This window comes from Arachis hypogaea, chromosome 4, assembly GCF_003086295.3.
Source record: "Arachis hypogaea cultivar Tifrunner chromosome 4, arahy.Tifrunner.gnm2.J5K5, whole genome shotgun sequence".
Taxonomy (NCBI): Eukaryota; Viridiplantae; Streptophyta; class Magnoliopsida; order Fabales; family Fabaceae; genus Arachis; species Arachis hypogaea.
Genome location: NC_092039.1, coordinates 11,264,567 through 11,279,326, shown reverse-complemented (window position 1 = coordinate 11,279,326; position 14,760 = coordinate 11,264,567). Strand labels below are relative to the sequence as shown.

The 14,760-nt window shown below is 42.1% G+C and overlaps 1 non-coding gene across 1 annotated transcript; it reads right to left on the bottom strand.

Annotated features, from left to right (window-relative positions):
- Positions 1-6,662: 6,662 nt before the first annotated feature.
- Positions 6,663-6,770, bottom strand: LOC112798569 (small nucleolar RNA R71). The gene has a single exon (XR_003200177.1). It is a non-coding gene; the product is annotated as a small nucleolar RNA R71 (small nucleolar RNA).
- Positions 6,771-14,760: the final 7,990 nt, after the last annotated feature.

Genomic DNA, 14,760 nt, shown 5'->3' with positions numbered 1-14,760 from the left:
AGGTGGAGTTCAGGGCCCGATGACACTGGCAAACTTTTTGAAGGTTAATCCGCCTAAGTTCAAGGGAACTACTAGCCCGACTGAGGCTGATACATGGTTTCAGGCTATAGAGCGAGCTTTGCAAGCACAAGTGGTACCTGAAGGGTAGCGTGTCGAGTTTGCTACCTATATGCTCACAGGTAAAGCATCGCATTGGTGGCAAGGCATCCGACGTCTTCTGCAGCAGGGTGATGACTATATCACCTGGAATGTTTTCCAAGAAGAATTTTATAAGAAGTACTTTCCGACTTCTACTAGGACTGCTAAGGAACTTGAATTGTTACAGCTGAAGCAGGGTACTATGTCCATATCAGAGTATACTGACAAGTTTGAGGAGCTGTTCAGGTTCTCTCGTATGTGCCAAGGGACTCCGGTGGAATATGAGGAATGGAAGTGTGTTAAGTATGAAGGAGGACTCCGAAGTGATATCTTCAGTTCAGTAGGACCAATGGAGATCAGAACTTTCTCCGAATTGGTGAACAAGTGTAGGGTTTCTGAAGAGTGTGTAAAAAGGGCAACAGTTGAGAAAGGGATTCACAAAGGATCATTCCCACAGAACCGAGGGAAGAGCTTTGCACCTAGAGGTCCGTCTTTCAAGAGGGGAAGCTCTTTCAAGAGGCCCAACAACAACAACTCCCAAGGAAAGAAGTTTGGGAAGCAGCCTCAGAATGATCAAGCTTGTACTAGGTGTGGAAGTCACCATCCGGGAGCACCATGCAAGACCGGATGGGGTTTGTGCTACAATTGTGGAAAGGCGGGGCATAAAGCCGCCAGTTGTCTGGAGAAGCAGAAACAAGGTGCTGGAAAGGCACAACAGACTGGTCGGGTGTTCACCACCTCAGCTTTAGGTGCCGAGGGATCCGAGACACTCATTAGAGGTAACTGTGAAATGGCTGGTCAAACTTTAAATGCTTTACTTGATTCGGGAGTATCACATTCATTCATTGCATTTGAGAAAGCCCATGAGTTAGGACTGAAGATTGTAACTTTAGGTTATGATCTAAGAGTGTACAATGCTACCCATGAAGCCACGGTAACTAGGCTAGGATGCCCGAAAGTTTCCTTTAGGTTCAAGCAGCGTGATTTTATTCATAACTTAATCTGCTTACCGATGATCGGTCCTGATCTTATCTTGGGATTGGACTAGTTATCTGAGAACCATGTCCTGCTTGATTGTTCTACAAGGTCGGTGTACTTTATGCCGGGAGATACAGAAGGGCCGGTCGTGGTAAATAATTATTACTTGAATTCGATGATGGTGAACTGTTTCGGAACCGAATGTCAGGGTATTCTGTTGTTAACCGCGGTGTTTCGGGTGATGATCAAAGGTTGGAGCAGATTTCGGTTGTGTGTGAGTTTCTGGAAGTGTTTCCCGATGATATTGATGAGTTTCCACCTAACCGAGAGGTTGAGTTTGCTATTGAGTTGGTGCCCGGGGCGGGACCAATCTCAAGTGCTCCTTATAGGATGTCACCGTTAGAGATGACTGAGTTGAAGTCTCAATTGGAGGATTTGTTGGGTAAGAATTTTATCCGACCGAGTGTCTCTCCATGGGGTGCTCCAGTGTTACTGGTGAAGAAGAAGGATGGGAGTATGCAGCTCTGTGTGGATTACAGGCAACTGAACAAGGTTACAATAAAGAATAAGTACCCATTGTCGAGAATTAATGATCTCATGGATCAGTTACAAGGAGCTGGAGTTTTTTCCAAGATCAATTTGCGATCCGGTTATCACCAGATAAGGGTGAGGGGTGAGGATATCCCTAAGACCACTTTCAGGACTCGTTATGGTCATTACGAGTACACTGTAATGTCTTTTGGGTTGACGAACGCTCCTGCGGTATTCATGGATTACATGAATAGAGTTTTCCGTCCGTTTCTGGATAAATTCGTTGTTGTCTTCATTGATGACATACTGATTTATTCCAAGACTGAAGAAAAGCATGCGGAACACTTGAGGACCGTGTTGCAGATTCTAAATGAGAAGAAACTCTATGCAAAACTGTCGAAGTGTGAGTTTTGGAAGAGTGAGGTGAAGTTTTTGGGCCATGTGGTGAGTAAGAAGGGAATAGCCGTAGATCCAACTAAGGTGGAGGCTGTGATGGATTGGAAGCAACCAACCACCGTAACAGAGATAAGGAGTTTTCTGGGCTTAGCTGGCTATTACCGAAGGTTTATCAAGGGCTTTTCACAGATAGCTTTGCCAATGACAAAGTTAACCCGCAAAGACACTCCGTTTGTTTGGACTCCTGAGTGCGAGGAGAGCCTTCAGACATTGAAGAAAAAGTTGACCACTGCACCTGTGTTAGTGTTACCCGAGCCGAATGAGCCATTCGAGGTGTATTGTGATGCCTCATTGAAGGGTCTAGGGTGCGTGCTGATGCAGCATCATAATGTGGTGGCGTATGCCTCACGACAGTTGAGACCTCATGAAGTTAGTTACCCTACGCACGATTTAGAACTCGCTGTGGTTGTGTTTGCCTTGAACGTGTGGAGGCATTACCTCTATGGGGTTAAGTTCCAAGTTTTCTCTGATCATAAGAGCTTGAAGTACCTCTTTGATCAGAAAGAGCTTAATATGAGGCAGAGAAGGGGAATGGAATTATTAAATGACTACGACTTTGAGTTGCATTACCATCCGGGAAAGGCGAACGTAGTGGCGGATGCGTTAAGTCAGAAGTCTTTATATGCGGCTTGCATGATGCTTCAAGAGGAGAAGTTGCTCAAGGAATTTGATGAGCGGATAATTTGTATACTTTTTGGCATTGTTTTTAGTATGTTTTTAGTGTGATCTAGTTAGTTTTTAGTATATTTTTATTAGTTTTTAGTTAAAATTCACTTTTCTGGACTTTACTATGAGTTTGTGTGTTTTTCTGTGATTTCAGGTATTTTCTGGCTGAAATTGAGGGACCTGAGCAAAAATCTGATTCAGAGACTGAAAAGGACTGCAGATGCTGTTGGATTCTGACCTCCCTGCACTCGAAGTGGATTTTCTGGAGCTACAGAAGCCCAATTGGCGCGCTCTCAACGTCGTTGGAAAGTAGACATCCTGGGCTTTCCAGCAATATATGATAGTCCATACTTTGCCCATAATTTGATGGCCCAAACCGGCGTTCAAAGTCACCCTCAGAAATCCCAGCGTTAAACGCTGGAACTGGCACCAAAATGGGAGTTAAACGCCCAAACTGGCACTAAAGCTGGCGTTTAACTCCAAGAAGAGTCTCTACACGAAAATGCTTCATTGCTCAGCCCAAGCACACACCAAGTGGGCCCAGAAGTGGATTTTTATGTCTTTTACTCATCTCTGTACACCCTAGGCTACTAGTTTTCTATAAGTAGGACCTTTTACTATTGTATATGGGGATCTTTGGACATCTAGTTCTTAGATCAGACTTTGGTAGCTATCTTCATTTTATGCTATCTTAGATCATTGGGAGGCTGGCCATTCGGCCATGCCTAGACCTTATACTTATGTATTTTCAACGGTGGAGCTTCTACACACCATAGATTAAGGTGTGGAGCTCTGCTGTACCTCGAGTATTAATGCAATTACTATTGTTCTTCCATTCAATTCCGCTTGTTCTTGTTCTAAGATATCACTTGTTCTTCAACTTGATGAATGTGATGATCCGTGACACTCATCATCATTCTCACTTATGAACGTGTGACTAACAACCACCTCCGTTCTACCTTCGATTGAGTGAATATCTCTTGGATTCTTTAACCGGAATCTTCGTGGTATAGGCAAGAACTGATGGCGGCATTCAAGAGAATCCGGAAGGTCTAACCTTGTCTGTGGTATTCTGAGTAGGATTCAATGATTGAATGACTGTGACGTGCTTCAAACTCCTAGCAGGCGGGGCGTTAGTGACAGACGCAAAAGAATCGATGGATTCTATTCCGGCCTGACCGAGAACCGACAGCTGAATTCCGCGTGCTGTGACAGAGCATATGCAATCGTTTTCACTGAGAGGATGGGAGGTAGCCATTGACAATGGTGAAACCCTACACAAGCTTGCCATGGAAAGGAGTAAGAAGGATTGGATGAAGACAGTAGGAAAGCAGAGAGACGGAAGGGAAGGCATCTTCATGCGCTTATCTGAAGTTCCTACCAATGAATTACATAAGTACCTCTATCTTTATCTTTATGTTTATTTTCGTTCATCATCATATCCATTTGAGTTTGCCTGACTAAGATTTACAAGATGACCATAGCTTGCTTCATACTAACAATCTCCGTGGGATCGACCCTTACTCGCGTAAGGTTTATTACTTGGACGACCCAGTGCACTTGCTGGTTAGTTGTGCGAAGTTGTGTAATGCCATGGTATTGAACACCAAGTTCTTGGGGTTCAAGACCGGGGATTATGAGAGTTGTGAAAAGTATTGATCACAATTTCGCGCCACCAAGTTTTTGGCGCCGTTGCCGGGGATTGTTCAAGTTTTGAGCAAGCTTTTGGTAATATCAGTGCCAAGGATTGTTCAGTTTGGACAACTGACGGTTCATCTTGTTGCTTAGATTAGGTATTTTTTTTTCGGAATTCTTGAATATGAATTCTAGTGTTTCATGATGATTTGTTGAAGTCTGGCTGGCTGAGAGGCCATGTCTAATTTCATTGGACCGAGGTTTCAACTTATCATCACAAGAGCTTGTTGATTTCTATCAATCTTGCTATTGGAGCAGTGATCTGCTAAGGCTTGGCTGACCATTGGCCATGTCTAGTGTTTTGGACTGAAGCTTTCTCTGAAAGCTTGGCTGGCTGTGAAGCCATGTCTAATTCCTGGACCGGAGTCTTAGACTAGCATTGCACTGATTCCTGGAATTCTCATTAAGAATTTTGATATCTTTTTCCACTTAATTTTCGAAAAACACAAAAAAAATTACAAAATCATAAAATCCAAAAATTTCTTGTTTGAGTCTAGTGTCTCATCTTAAGTTTGGTGTCAATTGCATGCATTCATTCATGTGTCTTAAGGATTTTCAAGTAATTCTTGATAATTTTCGTGCTCTGATCTTTGAATTCAATTGACTTGAGAGTTTTGTGTGTCTCATATGCATTTTCATTCTGTTAGTGTCAGTAGTACACAAACTGCTAAGTTTGGTGTCTTGCATGCATGGTTATTTGATTCTTGTTGCATTTTGATTATTAAAAATCCAAAAATATTTTTAATTTGTGTCTTCTCAAGTCAATGATACAGAGAATTGAAGATTCAGAACATACAGCAGAGGAATTATACAGAAAAAGCTGGGCGTTCAAAACGCCCAGTGAAGAAGGACAGACTGGCGTTTAAACGCCAGCCAGGGTACCTGGTTGGGCGTTTAACGCCCAAAAAGGTATAGTTTTGGGTGTTAAACGCCAGAATGTGCACCATTCTGGGCGTTTAACGCCAGGATGGCACAAGGGGGAAGATTTTGTTTTTCAATGCAATTTTTTTTTCAGCTTTCCAAGTTTTTCAAAATCAAATCTTTTTCAAATCATATCTTTTCAATCAAATCTCTTTTAAATTCAATTTCTTTCTATTTTCAAAGATACTTGCTATCAATTAATGATTTGATTCAACATTTCAAGTATGTTGCCTTTTCTGTTGAGAAAGGTTTAATGTTTGAATCATATCTTTTCTTGTTAGCCAAGTTTTTAATTTTTCAAAATCAAATCTTTTTAAAATGTTTTTCAAATCATATCTTCTCAATCACATTTTTTAAAACCAATCATATCTTCTTAACCACATCTTTTTCAAAATAATTTTCAATCAAATCTCTTTGATTTCTAATTTCAAAATCTTTTTCAAAAATCATTTTATTTCTTTCCCACTTTCATTTTCGAAAATTAAGTAATGTTTTTCAAAAAAAATGTTTTCAAAATGTTTACTTAATTTTCGAAAATCACTTCCCTTCTTCTCACATCCTTCTATTTATGGACTAACACTATTCCTTAATGCAAAATTCGAACTCCATCTCCTTTGATAAGTTCGAATTTTCTACTTCTGTCTTCTACTCCTCTTTTCCTCTGACACTTCAAGGAATCTCTATACTGTGACATAGAGGATTCCACATTTTCTTGTTCTCTTCTCTCTCATATGAGCAGGAGCAAAGACAAAGGCATTCTTGTTGAGGCTGATCCTGAACCTGAAAGGACCTTGAAGAGAAAGCTAAGAGAAGCCAAAGCACAACTCTCTTTAGAGGACCTGACCGAATTCTTCAAAGGAGAAGAACACATGGCAACCGAAAACAACAACAACAATGCCAACAATGCAAGGAAGGTGCTGGGTGACTTTACTGCACCTACTCCCGATTTCTATGGGAGAAGCATCTCTATCCCTGCCATTGGAGCAAACAACTTTGAGCTTAAGCCTCAATTAGTTTCTCTAATGCAACAGAATTGCAAGTTCCATGGACTTCCACTGGAAGATCCTCATCAGTTTTTAGCTGAGTTCTTGCAAATCTGTGACACAGTCAAGACTAATGGGGTTGACCCTGAGGTCTACAGACTTATGCTATTCCCTTTTGCTGTAAGAGACAGAGCTAGAACATGGTTAGACTCACAACCTAAAGAAAGCCTGGACTCTTGGGAAAAGCTAGTCAATGCCTTCTTGGCAAAGTTCTTTCCACCTCAAAAATTGAGTAAGCTTAGAGTGGAAGTCCAAACCTTCAGGCAGAAGGAAGGAGAATCCCTCTATGAAGCTTGGGAAAGATACAAACAATTAATCAGAAAGTGTCCTTCTGATATGCTTTCTGAATGGAGCATCATAGGAATTTTCTATGATGGTCTCTCTGAACTGTCCAAGATGTCCTTGGATAGCTCTGCTGGAGGCTCTCTTCATCTGAAGAAGACGCCTGCTGAAGCTCAAGAACTAATTGAAATGGTTGCAAATAACCAATTCATGTACACTTCTGAAAGGAATCCTGTGAACAATGGGACTAGTCAGAAGAAAGGAGTTCTTGAGATTGACACTCTGAATGCCATATTGGCACAGAACAAAATATTGACTCAACAGGTCAATATGATTTCTCAAAGTCTGTCTGGAATGCAAAATGCACCAAGCAGTACTAAGGAAGCTTCATCTGAGGAAGAAGCTTATGATCCTGAGAACCCTTCAATGGAAGAGGTGAATTACATGGGAGAACCCTATGGAAACACCTATAATCCTTCATGGAGAAATCATCCAAATTTTTCATGGAAGGATCAACAGAGACCTCAACAAGGTTTCAATAACAATAATGGTGGAAGAAACAGGTTTAGCAATAGCAAGCCTTTTCCATCATCTTCTCAGCAACAGACAGAGAGTTCTAAGCAGAATACCTCTGACTTAGCAACCATGGTCTATGATCTAATCAAAACCACTCAAAGTTTCATGACTGAAACTAGGTCTTCCATTAGAAACTTGGAAGGACAAGTGGGTCAGCTGAGCAAGAAAATTACTGAACTCCCTCCTAGTACTCTCCCAAGCCATACAGCAGAAAATCCAAAAGGAGAGTGCAAGGCCATCAACATGGCCGAATTTTGGGAAGGAGAAGAGGCAGTGAACGCCACTGAGGAAGGCCTCACTGGACGTCCACTGACCTCCAATGAGTTCCCTAATGAGGAACCATGGGAATCTGAGGCTCAAACTGAGACCATAGAGATTCCATTGGACTTACTTCTGCCATTCATGAGCTCTGATGAGTATTCTTCCTCTGAAGAGGATGAGTATGTCACTGAAGAGCAAGTTGCTAAATACCTTGGAGCAATCATGAAGCTAAATGACAAGTTATTTGGAAATGAGACTTGGGAGGATAAACCCCCTTTGCTCACCAAAGAACTGGATGACTTGTCTAGGCAGGAACTGCCTCAAAAGAGACAGGATCCTGGGAAGTTTTCAATACCTTGTACCATAGGCACCATGACCTTCAAGAAGGCCTTGTGTGACTTAGGGTCAAGTATAAACCTCATGCCTCTCTCTGTAATGGAGAAATTAGGAATCTCTGAGGTGCAAGCTGCAAAAATCTCACTAGAGATGGCAGACAACTCAAGAAAACAAGCCCATGGACTTGTAGAGGATGTTCTGGTTAAAGTTGAAGACCATTACATCCCTACTGATTTCATAGTCCTAGAGACTGGGAAGTGCATGGATGAATCCATCATCCTTGGCAGACCCTTCCTAGCCACTGCAAAGGATGTGATTGATGTTGATAGAGGAGAGTTGATCATTCAAGTGAATGAAGAATCCTTGGTGTTTAAGGCCCAAGGATATCCCTCTGTCATCATGGAGAGGAAGCATGAAGAGCTTCTCTCAAAACAGAGCCAAACAGAGCCCCCACAGTCAAACTCTAAGTTTGGTGTTGGGAGGCCACAACCAAACTCTAAGTTTGGTGTTGAACCCCCACATTCAAACTCTAAGTTTGGTGTTGGGAGGTTCCAACATAGCTCTGAGCATTTCTGAGGCTCCATGAGAGTCCTCTGTCAAGCTAATGACATTAAAGAAGCGCTTGTTGGGAGGCAACCCAATGTTATATTTTGTCTATTTTATTTTGTTATTTTCTCTTTTTTGTAGGTTGATGATCATGAGAAGTCACAAAATCAATGAAAAAAGCAAAAACAGAATGAAAAAAACAGGAAGAAAAACAGCACACCCTGGAGGACGCACCCACTGGCGTTTAAACGCCAGTGAGGTTAGCTGTTGGGCGTTTAACGCCCAGTCTGGCACCATTCTGGGCGTTTAACGCCAGAAAGGGGCACCAGACTGGCGTTAAACGCCAGAAATGGGCAAGAAGCTGGCGTTAAACGCCAGAAATGGGCACCAGCCCGGCGTTTAACGCCAGAAATGGCTCAAAACGTGATTTTGCTTGCCATTTGGTGCAGGGATGACGTTTCCTTGACACCTCAGGATCTGTGGACCCCACAGGATCCCCACCTACCCCACCACTCTCTCTCTTCTTCTTCCCCATTCACCAATCACCTCAACACCTCTTCCCCAAAAACCCCTCACCTATCAAATCCCATCTTTCTCTTCACCACTCACATCCATCCTTCATAAAACCCCACCTACCCCACCATTCAAATTCAAACCACTTTCCCACCCAAACCCACCCTCAAATGGCCGAACATCCCTCTCCCCCTCTCCTATATAAACCCTCCTTCACTCCTTCATTTTCACACAACATACACACCACTTCTCCCTTTCTTGGCCGAATATTAAAGCCATTCCCTTTCCCCTCATTTCTTCTTCTTCTACTCTCTTCTTTCTTCTTTTGCTCGAGGACGAGCAAACATTTTAAGTTTGGTGTGGTAAAAGCATTGCTTTTTGTTTTTCCATAACCATTTATGGCATCCAAGGCCGGAGAAACCTCTAGAAAGAGGAAAGGGAAGGCAAAAGCTTCCACCTCCGAGTCATGGGAGATGGAAAGATTCATCTCAAAGGTGCATCAAGACCACTTCTATGAAGTTGTGGCCTTGAAGAAGGTGATCCCCGAGGTCCCTTTTTCACTCAAAAAGGGTGAATATCCGGAGATCCGACATGAGATCCGAAGAAGAGGTTGGGAAGTTCTTACCAACCCCATTCAACAAGTCGGAATCTTGATGGTTCAAGAGTTCTATGCCAATGCATGGATCACCAAGAACCATGATCAAAGTGTGAACCCGAATCCAAAGAATTATCTTACTATGGTTCGGGGGAAATACTTGGATTTTAGTCCGGAAAGTGTGAGGGTGGCGTTCAACTTGCCTATGATGCAAGGAGATGAACATCCTTACACTAGAAGGGTCAACTTTGATCAAAGGTTGGACCAAGTCCTCACAGTCATATGTGAAGAGGGTGCCCAATGGAAGAGAGATTCAAGAGGAAAGCCGGTTCAATTGAGAAGGCATGACCTCAAACCCGTGGCTAGAGGATGGTTGGAGTTCATCCAACGCTCAATCATTCCCACTAGCAACCGGTCCGAAGTTACCATAGACCGGGCTATCATGATCCACAACATCATGATTGGAGAAGAAATAGAAGTTCATGAGGTTGTAGCCCAAGAACTCTATAAGGTGGCGGACAAGTCCTCTACCTTGGCAAGGTTAGCCTTTCCGCATCTCATTTGTCACCTCTGTTATTCAGTTGGAGTTGACATAGAGGGAGACATCCCTATTGATGAGGACAAGCCCATCACTAAGAAGAGGATGGAGCACACAAGAGACCCCACTCACCATGAGATCCCTGAGATACCTCAAGGGATGCACTTTCCTCCACAAAACTATTGGGAGCAACTAAACACCTCCCTAGGAGAATTGAGTTCCAACATGGGACAACTAAGGGTGGAGCACCAAGAACACTCCATCATCCTCCATGAAATTAGAGAAGATCAAAGAATCATGAGGGAGGAGCAACAAAGACAAGGAAGAGACATTGAGGAGCTCAAACACTCCATAGGATCTTCAAGAGGAAGAAAGAGCCGCCATCACTAAGGTGGACCCGTTCCTTGATTTCCTTGTTCTTTATTCTTCTGTTTTTCGAATTTTATGTGCTTATGTTTATCCATGTTTGTGTCTTGTGATCATTAGTGTCTTAGTGTCTATGCCTTAAAGTTATGAATGTCCTATGAATCCATCACCTTTCTTAAATAAAAACGTGCTTAAATTGAAAAGGAAAGAATTGCATGAATTTTGAATTTTACAACAGTTTAATTATTTTGATGTGGTGGCAATATTTTTGTTTTCTGAATGTATGCTTAAACAGTGCATATGTATCTTGAAATTGTGGTTCATGAATGTTGGCTCTTGAAAGAATGATGAAAAAGGAGACATGTTACTGAGGATCTGAAAAATCATTACAATGATTCTTGAAGCAAGAAAAAGCATTACTATTCAAAAAAAATCGAAAAAGAAAAGAAAAGAAAAAAAAAGAGAGAAAAGAAAAAAAATAAAGTTGTGATCCAAGGCAATAAGAGTGTGCTTAAGAACCCTGGACACCTCTAGTTGGGGACTCTAGCAAAGCTGAGTCACAATCTGAAAAGGTTCACCCAATTATGTGTCTGTGGCATGTATGTATCCGGTGGTAATACCGGAAGACAGAGTGCTTTGGGCCACAACCAAGACTCAAAAAAGTAGCTATGTTCAAGAATCATCATACTTTACTAGGAGAATCATTAACACTATCTGGATTCTAAGTTCCTAGAGAAGCCAATCATTCTGAATTTCAAAGGATAGAGTGAGATGCCAAAACTGTTCAGAGGCAAAAAGCTAAAAGCCCCGCTCATCTAATTAATACTGATCTTCATAGATGTTTTTGGAATTCATTGCATATTCTCTTCTTTTTTATCTTATTTGATTTTCAGTTGCTTCAGGACAAGCAACAATTTAAGTTTGGTGTTGTGATGAGCGGATAATTTGTATACTTTTTGGCATTGTTTTTAGTATGTTTTTAGTGTGATCTAGTTAGTTTTTAGTATATTTTTATTAGTTTTTAGTTAAAATTCACTTTTCTGGACTTTACTATGAGTTTGTGTGTTTTTCTGTGATTTCAGGTATTTTCTAGCTGAAATTGAGGGACCTGAGCAAAAATCTGATTCAGAGACTGAAAAGGACTGCAGATGCTGTTGGATTCTGACCTCCCTGCACTCGAAGTAGATTTTCTGGAGCTACAGAAGCCCAATTGGCGCGCTCTCAACGGCGTTGGAAAGTAGACATCCTGGGCTTTCCAGCAATATATGATAGTCCATACTTTTCCCATAATTTGATGGCCCAAACCGGCGTTCAAAGTCACCCTCAGAAATCCCAGCGTTAAACGCTGGAACTGGCACCAAAATGGGAGTTAAACGCCCAAACTGGCACTAAAGCTGGCGTTTAACTCCAAGAAGAGTCTCTACACGAAAATGCTTCATTGCTCAGCCCAAGCACACACCAAGTGGGCCCAGAAGTGGATTTTTATGTCTTTTACTCATCTCTGTACACCCTAGGCTACTAGTTTTCTATAAGTAGGACCTTTTACTATTGTATATGGGGATCTTTGGACATCTAGTTCTTAGATCAGACTTTGGTAGCTATCTTCATTTTATGCTATCTTAGATCATTGGGAGGCTGGCCATTCGGCCATGCCTAGACCTTATACTTATGTATTTTCAACGGTGGAGCTTCTACACACCATAGATTAAGGTGTGGAGCTCTGCTGTACCTCGAGTATTAATGCAATTACTATTGTTCTTCCATTCAATTCCGCTTGTTCTTGTTCTAAGATATCACTTGTTCTTCAACTTGATGAATGTGATGATCCGTGACACTCATCATCATTCTCACTTATGAACGTGTGACTAACAACCACCTCCGTTCTACCTTCGATTGAGTGAATATCTCTTGGATTCTTTAACCGGAATCTTCGTGGTATAGGCAAGAACTGATGGCGGCATTCAAGAGAATCCGGAAGGTCTAACCTTGTCTGTGGTATTCTGAGTAGGATTCAATGATTGAATGACTGTGACGTGCTTCAAACTCCTAGCAGGCGGGGCGTTAGTGACAGACGCAAAAGAATCGATGGATTCTATTCCGGCCTGACCGAGAACCGACAGCTGAATTCCGCGTGCTGTGACAGAGCATATGCAATTGTTTTCACTGAGAGGATGGGAGGTAGCCATTGACAACGGTGAAACCCTACACAAGCTTGCCATGGAAAGGAGTAAGAAGGATTGGATGAAGACAGTAGGAAAGCAGAGAGACGGAAGGGAAGGCATCTTCATGCGCTTATCTGAAGTTCCTACCAATGAATTACATAAGTACCTCTATCTTTATCTTTATGTTTATTTTCGTTCATCATCATATCCATTTGAGTTTGCCTGACTAAGATTTACAAGATGACCATAGCTTGCTTCATACTAACAATCTCCGTGGGATCGACCCTTACTCGCGTAAGGTTTATTACTTGGACGACCCAGTGCACTTGCTGGTTAGTTGTGCGAAGTTGTGTAATGTCATGGTATTGAACACCAAGTTCTTGGGTTCAAGACCGGGGATTATGAGAGTTGTGAAAAGTATTGATCACAATTTCGCGCCACCAGGATTCGAGAGTCTAAAAAATTGGTGCTCAAGAAGTATCCGAAACTTTGTGTTTGAGCCGATTAGAAATCTCAAGTGACTTTAAGTCCGAACTCCTAAAGGCTCATCAGAATGATGAAGCTTTATGGAAGGTGTTACCGGCTATTGAGCAAGAAAAATAGTGGAGAGTGTCGGAAGAAAAAGATGGGTTATGGAGATTCAAGGGTAGGATCATTGTGCCGGATGTTGGCACTTTGAGGCAAGATATCTTAAAGGAGGCACACAAAAGCGGATTCTCCATTCACCCGGAAAGTACTAAGATGTACCATGATTTAAAGACGATGTTTTGGTGGCCGGGTATGAAGAATGATGTGGCGGAATATGTTTTAAAGTGCTTAACTTGTCAAAAGGTAAAGATTGAACATCAAAGACCTTCCGGGATGTTGCAACCTTTAGAGATTCCACAATGGAAGTGGGAAAGTATTGCAATGGACTTTGTGTCAGGATTGCTAAGGACTAGGGTTGTTTTTGATGCTATTTGGGTGATTGTGGACCGACTGACGAAGTCAGCTCACTTTTTACCCATTCGTATGACGTACACCCTTGAAGAGCTAGCACGGTTATACATAAAGGAGATTGTGAGACTTCATGGTGTACCTGCTACTATAATCTCTGATAGAGATCCTCGTTTCACTTCAAGATTTTGGGGTGCATTTCTGAAAGCTTTTGGAACCCGATTAAGCTTCAGCACAGCTTACCATCCTCAAACAGATGGTCAATCTGAAAGGACGATCCAAACACTAGAGGATATGTTGAGAGCTTGTGTTTTGGACCAACCGGCGAGTTGGGATCGGTATATGCCATTAGTGGAGTTTGCATACAATAATAGTTATCATGCGAGCATCGGAATGGCTCCGTATGAGGCCTTGTATGGGAGGAAATGTCAATCTTCGCTATGTTGGTATGAAGCTGGGGAGAAAGGCTTGTTGGGGCCGGAAATGATAGCTGAGACCACTGAACAAGTCAAGAAAATCCGAGATAGGATGCTTACGGCGCAGAGTCGTCAAAAGAGTTACGCCGATCAGAGGCGAAAGCCCTTAGAATTTGAGGAAGGAGACCATGTCTTCCTTAAGGTTACTCCGACCACGGGAGTAGGTAGGGCGATTAGAACAAAGAAGTTGAATCCTCGATATATTGGTCCATTTCAGATCCTGGAGAGGATTGGACCGGTGGCGTATCGGATGGCTCTACCACCTCACCTTTCGAATCTGCACGACGTGTTTCATGTGTCGCAGCTTCGGAAGTACACTCCTGATGCTAGCCATGTGTTAGAACCTGAGTCGGTTCAGTTAAGGGAAGATTTGACGCTTCTAGTGGCTCCGGTCAGAATTGATGATACTAGTATCAAACGGTTGCGTGGAAAAAGAGGTTTCATTAGTCAACGTGGCATGAAGTCGAGGCGGTGTTGAGGAACACACTTGGGAACTTGAGTCGGAGATGCAAACGGATTATCTACATTTATTCTCAGGTATTTGCATTTGAATTTTGTGGGCAAAATTTCCAATTAGGTGGGTAGAATGTAAAACCCGGTTAATTAACGGCTAATTAACCTAAAAATGAGAATTTATTCTAGAAAACCAAAAATGTAGATTTTTATGGCTTAATATGATAGAGGAGATTGAGACGAAAATTTCGGTACCAATTTTATAGAAATCGGACCAAGATTGGACCGAACG